Below are 7,390 nucleotides of genomic sequence, written 5' to 3' on the forward strand. Positions count from 1 at the left end.
TACTTTCAATTAATCTCCCTGACATTGCAAGTAATATATACGGCTTACGTAAATTGATAACGAAAATAACTACAGCAAAAATCTGAAAAAACAACAAAATACAACGCGCGTATTTTCGAGGAACACTTCAACCTCCCTCAGTGTCTGCTTAGTTGCATAAGTGGTCTGTTTACTGCTTGTTTTTTTGAATTGCGCTCAAAGTTACACGTTCTTAATTTAGCAGTTTAAGACTAGAAGAAAGAAGCTAATCATCACCACCCACCGCCAACTCTTGGGCTACTCTTTTACTAACGAATGGCGGGATTGACCGTCCCTTTATAACTACCCTATGACTGAAAAAACGAACATGAGATTTCGAGTTGAGCGCCCTAACCACATGACCAAGCCGGGCCTTAATTTACTGCGGGGATCGAAACCAAAAGTTCATTTAGTGTTTGTTTTTCATTCTTTTTACATCAGAAGCTGAAGAAAAGACGAGTGGAGACCTTTGGCGCTTTATTTAGATTGATAAAACTTCTGTTTCTTAATACTGGTATGACAGACAACATTAATGTACAGCAGTTCTGCAATTTTATTCGGGCTTAAATAAATGTTTTGGAGACCAACAACGAATACTGATTGAGCAGCGTCAGTGAGATTTGATTGTATTCTCTTGGTTATCGTGCTTCGTAGTTACTTTTGGTCAATCCCGTATTATTTTAATGTTCGTGTTAATCAGACACTACTTTTGTAAAATACGTTCTTCTATTCGAACTATGTTTGACAACTGTTAAGTTGTTGTAAAGAACGTTGTCTGCAATTTAGTGTAGCAAAAAATATAGAGGGCGCACCTTTCCGGTAGCATTTCTCGTATGCAAAGACCGTTTCAAAGTGCTTTGAGATTTCCAAAGAACTGTGTAAGCTTAAAACATGTTGAGAACAATGAATGCACGAATTTATTTAATTTCCAGGAGATTGATAATACTTAGCTCCTTATAATATGTACTACTTTCTCGGTGCTCGTTCCTCGTGTTTTTTTTTTTTAATGTTTCATTGGTCATTTTATTGTCTCTATAGTGCTTTAGAAAAGTTGTACCCTGTCCAACCTTACGGGACGAAATAATCAAACTTCTTACGTTTTGTTTTCATAATTAAAACGACGGTCCCTTTGTTTTGTTTCTCAGTTAGAGGAGAATGGTGTAATACAAAATAAATCGCCCTCCAGTGGCACAGCGGGATGTCTGCACTTATACCGCTAAAATACGGGTTTCGATACCCGTGATGAGCAGAGCACAGATTACCCTATTGTGTAGCTTTGTGCTTAATTCTAAACAAATAAAAAACACAATCAGCTGTTTCTTTAATCTTCAACTTTTACAGGGTAGTGTAAGAGTTTATGGGTTAACATTGCTCATCAAATTTCCACGATAATTTAACCCCTTCTTCGCTTGGCAAAAAAAAAAAAGAGAAAAAAAAAAAGAGGGGTGTTGCTGAATATATTGGATTTGTACTTATGGCAAGACTACTAATGGTTATCTACCGCCCTCTCTAATGTCTGTATTGACTTGGAAGAAAGAAGTCAAACAGCAGTACTTTATCGCTCATAATGAAAGACTGGCTGTCATTCTTCTAACGTACCTACAGTGTAAAGTGCGAGTAATATTTTGCAACTTTACACGGGCTCAAATTTGGCTCGCCAGCTCCTACCTCCTCTTTTTTTGTAGTTAAGCAAAAACTTGTATAATGGGCTGTGCTCACCACAGGTATCGAAACTCAGATTTTAGCGTTACAATTCCGCAGATTTGCCGTTGTGCCATTTGGGAGCCCGAAATACAGAGTTCTACCACGGGGACAACCCATGTCCCTGGCCGTAAGCAGAAATTGAGACATGTTTATTTTTTTTTACAGATTTTAAAATACTTTTATAAGAATAAGATTGCCATACCAAAACCGCATTCACTTACTACATATATTTTGTGGCAAATAGCTTGCCTTTTATATCGTTACCATAAAACTTACCGCGATTAATTTTTCATTTATACATTAGTCCTAAACAATAATACACTATATAAATATAACAGTATTATCTGTTGTATCTCCATGTATTTCACAGGGTGTGGATGGACCTTCACCAAATTTGTTGTGGAGGTTTATTGGTTCCATGGGGAGATACGATAAACTTGCAGTTTCATATTTTGTTCTCCAGTTTCAAGGGCGCTTCTTACAATTACCTTTAATTAAGGGAAACAGTTTTTCATGCCCTTTCATTAATCGTGAACTTATAAAACTTCCGGCCAGAAGACAGGTGACTACATGCTTACCACAGGTTCCAGAGTTATCTTTATTGTTTCCGTTACAAATTTTATTTTATTAAAGTTCACATTGGGGAAAGAGTTATGTCCGAAATGTTAATACAATTTTTAAGTGAATTTTATCATCAGTACGATCGGTAATTTAGATTCGATATACATCTGATTGGTGAAGCAGGCTAGTTGATTTACGTAAACATTTTTAGAGAATCGTGCTACGTTTCTGAAATAAAGTTTTCTTCTCTAACTGAAGTCCCTTTTTTTAAGACATGGTTGCCGGCTGTCTTCTTGGTACAAGTTTCACGAGATATTTGGTTAAAAGTTGGAGAAGAAACACTTACAGGCCATACCACGATCAAGAAACCATTTACATAGTGTCTCAGTGTTTCGAGAAAAAATATTCCGTAACTTACACAAAACAATCCGAAAACTAGCATACCGTTTGTTTATAGATCAAGAAAAGTGTATTACTAGCGCGTTTTTGTTTTGATGTAAACTAGATACAGGACTTCGGAACTTCTATCAGTATTTTTTATACATTATTGCTGTTTGTTTGTTTGTTTTGAATTTCGTTTATCCTAGTTGTTATCACTACTGTAGTGTATATTATCATCTAATAAGGGAGAGCGGGTGTCCTCCATTCTGATACAGCTTTGAATCTCGTATACTGACTGTGCTTGTATATTTGATTTCAGTATACACCATATTAAGGTTTAATTCAAATAACGAGTTTCCTTTCCAGGAGGCTTAAGGTCATTGTCCATTTGAATCCTGTTTTCTGGATTGTTTTACTCAATAACAACTTAAGTATCATAAGAAGCAAACAATCAAACACTCAACTAAAACATTGTGAAAAACTCGCACATCAAATTCAACCATTATGGTATGGACTTTACGTACCTACGTGTTGGTACGTGTTTCACATCAAGTATTTACTAATTAAAAATTATTCATTTCACAAATACTGAAAAAAGGGGAATACAAAAGTTTATTGCACAGAATGTGAAGTACAACGTGTTTGATAAATAGGTACACGGAAAACTATTTATTATTTCCGTCTGAGAGTCTTTGTTTCAGCGCAAAGACATACAAAAGGATATATGCGCTTTGTCCCTCAGATTAAATCGAACCCGGATTTTGGCATTGTAAGTCCATAAACTTACCACTGGGTGGTCTTGGTACGCATAAAGAGATGATCCAGCAATTTAAATATTTAAAAGTTTGGAACAGAATAACAAGCAATATAAATTTATTCTACACGAAGGTGTGCCGACTTTTAGGGGCCTGTCTGAGTGAAACTTCCGAAAAAATAAAATTTTTGTAAAGGTAAAGCACTAAATGTTGACTTCTTTAGTGGGGCATGATCCCCCAAAAAATGTTCACTCAGTGAAGCCAAACTGTGCATTTCCTTGATCAATTTTATGTTCAATTTGATCTATATTTAGTCATTCAATTAACCACTATCGACTATAGAAGGCTGCTACTTTGACTAAAACTATAAATATCATTAACACATGTGAACGTGAGCATAGACATTCACAAGTTTCGCAGTTAATGAGTGAGAGTTGGTATCTCATTTAATGTTATACACACGTGTAGACTGTTTTACCTTTGATGTACTGGATTTTTAAGCCTAGTTTACTTGAAAGCAAATGAACTTTTATTAATAACACTTTGTTAAACTGTAGTTACGGTATTGTAATTAGTTATAGTAATTTCCAAGATAAAATCACTTCTTTATCTTATAATAAAGGCTATATCTTTGCAGACATGCTTTGAAAATTGAACTTAAATTCTTAATCAAAATAATGATGAAGTAAATTTTCAACGTAATTCAGTTTCACAAACTATTCAGCGTGAAATGGTTATCGTTTGACTATTACTACCGTCAGTGGATTCGTTGTTTATGTTAATTTAAGGTTACCAACTATTCATTCGATAAGTACCTTCGTAACAAAGTTTATACAAAGGTTTAGTTGAGTCAGCGAATATGTCCAAGAGTGATAGAGAAAAGGATAAACTAATTTCAAACATATTACATCAGTTAGGTTTTTAAAGAGTTATTTCCATGTGTTATGATATAAAAAAGGTGTGTTTAAAATAAGTCTAGCTTTAAGTTTAATCAATTTTAAAATCCCAAATTTAATTATTATACCTGGTTTATTCGTATTTAGTGCTGACGTTAAACTTAAACCTAAAAGTTTACGATTTAGGTTAAATAAGGCTAAACAGTTTAAATGATTAAAACCTAAGTATTTTAAAGATGGAACTTACCTTACTGTATTTTAAAGAACAGTATTTCTTCCATAACCTTAGGGCTAAATAATTTCATATAATGATAACTAACAGATTTGTGATCACAAAGCAAATAATAAGATCTGTACTATCGTAACAGTTAGGCCTATGTTTTAAACCTTTCTTTGTGGTGGCTTAATCCAATTTATATATAGGTTCTGTATGATCTGTTGTATTATTTTTGTAAATACATTGTCTGTTCATATTCTATCATAAGTAACATAATTAGTACAACATTATTTACAATACATGTAAAATAAATAAACATATATATTTTTAATTAAAATAAAACCGTGGGTTCGAATCCCTGTCGTACCAAACATGCTTGCCCTTTCAGCCGTGGGGGCGTTATATTGCGACGGTCAATCCTTCTATTCGTTGGTAAAAGAGTAGCCCAAGAGTTGGCGGTATGACTAGCTGCCTTCTCTCTAGTCTTACACTGTTAAATTAGGGACGGCTAGCGCATATAACCCTCGTGTAGTTTTGCGCGAAATTCAAAAACAAACTATAATAAAACAAAAATGTAAAATTAGTTTTATTACGACAATTGTGCTAAATATAGCAATGTCACTTTGATACGGGTATTTACATGAGTTTAATACTGACTAATGTAAAAATACCCGTCTACTAAAAAGCAAATATATATACATTTTTCTCATTCACTGACTATGGTAATTTCGTATTTTGAGATTAATACCGTATTTGCCCGACTATGATGTGCACTAAATTTTGAAAAGTTAAATTGCGTCTTCTTATAGCAAAGCGACATCGGGCGATCTGCTGAATCCAGAAGTTTATTTTTTTTATTTTTTTTTACACATCAGTTGTACAAAATATGTTGAATAATTTCTAAATACAGTAAATAACTATCAATGTATTAATCATTTTTGGAAAATATTCAGTTTATTTTTTATTTCCATGTCAATGTCAAAATTTATTACCTCCCCCCGCTGGGACAACGATATGTTTGCGGACTTGTTACGCTAAAAACCGGGTTTCGATACCTGTGTTGGGCAGATCACAGATAGCCCTTCATGTAGCTTTATGCTTAATACAAATGAACAATATATATCCCCCAGTGGAACAGCGGTATATCTGTGGACTTACAAAGCCAAAAATACGGGTTTCGAAACCCGTGGTGGGGAGAGCACAAATAGCTCATTGTGTAGCTCTGTGCTTAATTACAAACAAACAAACCTTTGCATACTGACCAAAAAATTCTTTTATGAATTAAGTTCAACACACAACTGTCAAATTTAATAAAACACTGAACCAAAATATATTACAGGGCTAAGTAGTTAGACAAATGTTCGAGGTTCCATTAATAATTTTTGTATAATTATTCATAATTTTATTTTAATAAAATTAATTCTTGTATAATTATTCATAATTTTATTTTAATAAGTTTCGCACACAAATGCAGTGTTCTTAAATATTAGAGGTGGTGTTCTTCTGAGTGCCGACATTAAAACAACAGAAGGCTTCGACATTCCAGTTATTTCATATCAGCTTCTCCAATTTATTAATAAACATGTACAATTTAGATTATAGGAATACACTGATGGTTAAGTTACCACAGGGTGCTAAGAATAAGAGGGGAAAAATAAAATTTTGTTCACTAATTTAAAAATACTTTGGCGAAAATTTATAAACGTTTTCACACATTTTAATCAACGAAAGCCAATAAAATATATTTAAATGTTAATCATTTGTATGAGGGACTCCAAGCTAACCTTTACGACAGTTTACAAACTATTCATAAAAATAACTTCAACTAACAGTTTAAAATGGATCTATTGTTGTCTAAAGGTTTATAACGCTAAGAACAGAGTTTCGATATCCAGGGTGGGCACAGCACAAACAGCCCATTCTTTAGCCTTGTGCTTAGCAACTACATGGAAAAAAAAAAGCAAAACCTATAGGGTGGCTTAGAAGTTATCTACCATCAGAATTATAATTAGGCTATTTCATAACGAAAAAACTGATTTAATTGAAACCACGATTTCAGTACTCGACTATTAACCTACATATCAGTGTGTGTTTGTCTTATTAGTTGTTTTTTTCTTCTTTTATCGGTCCAAACGTAAAACAAAGGAAACAAATTTGTCCCTACCGGCGAAACTGATAGCAATCTAGGAGTACTGATTTTTGTATTTCCCATTACGTTTTAATATCTTTCATGTACAAACCCCATAAATGTTAACAGACACTTGTTACAGCTTTACACGTCTTTAAATTGAGATGAATTTTGTTTCAATAATAATAAATCAAACTTCTCTGACAAAGAAAAATAAAAAGGATAAAGGAAAGCTTATATTAGCGGACTGTACATTATGTGTAGTGTTTTACTCAAGACAGTTGGTCTATACTTGCATGTAATTTTGAAAGCTATGTAGCATAATGCTACAAATTTACTCTTCTGAATTGCCCAAAACAGGTATATCTTGGTGACTAGTGGAGACTAGACTGTAACAACAGGCATAGCTCAATGATAAGTGATGAACAGAATGTTAACACTGGTATATCTCAGTGACAAGTGATGAATAGAATATTAAATTAGGTTTTACATTTATTTCAAACTGGTTATGAATTTTTATTATAAACTTGAAAAAAATACTGGTAGTTGCATCACAGTCACTGTGACGCACTGTGTTTGATCCATGTTCCGTCCTCCATAGGGAATCAAACTCCAGATTTTAATATTGTAAGTCTGTAAACCCACTGCTAATTCACTGAGGGAACTCATTTCTAAACAACTAAACACTGCGAATAAACTTGGAATAAGTACGATTCACAACAGTATATAA

This window comes from Tachypleus tridentatus, chromosome 13 (genome assembly GCF_004210375.1).
Source record: "Tachypleus tridentatus isolate NWPU-2018 chromosome 13, ASM421037v1, whole genome shotgun sequence".
NCBI lineage: Eukaryota > Metazoa > Arthropoda > Merostomata > Xiphosura > Limulidae > Tachypleus > Tachypleus tridentatus.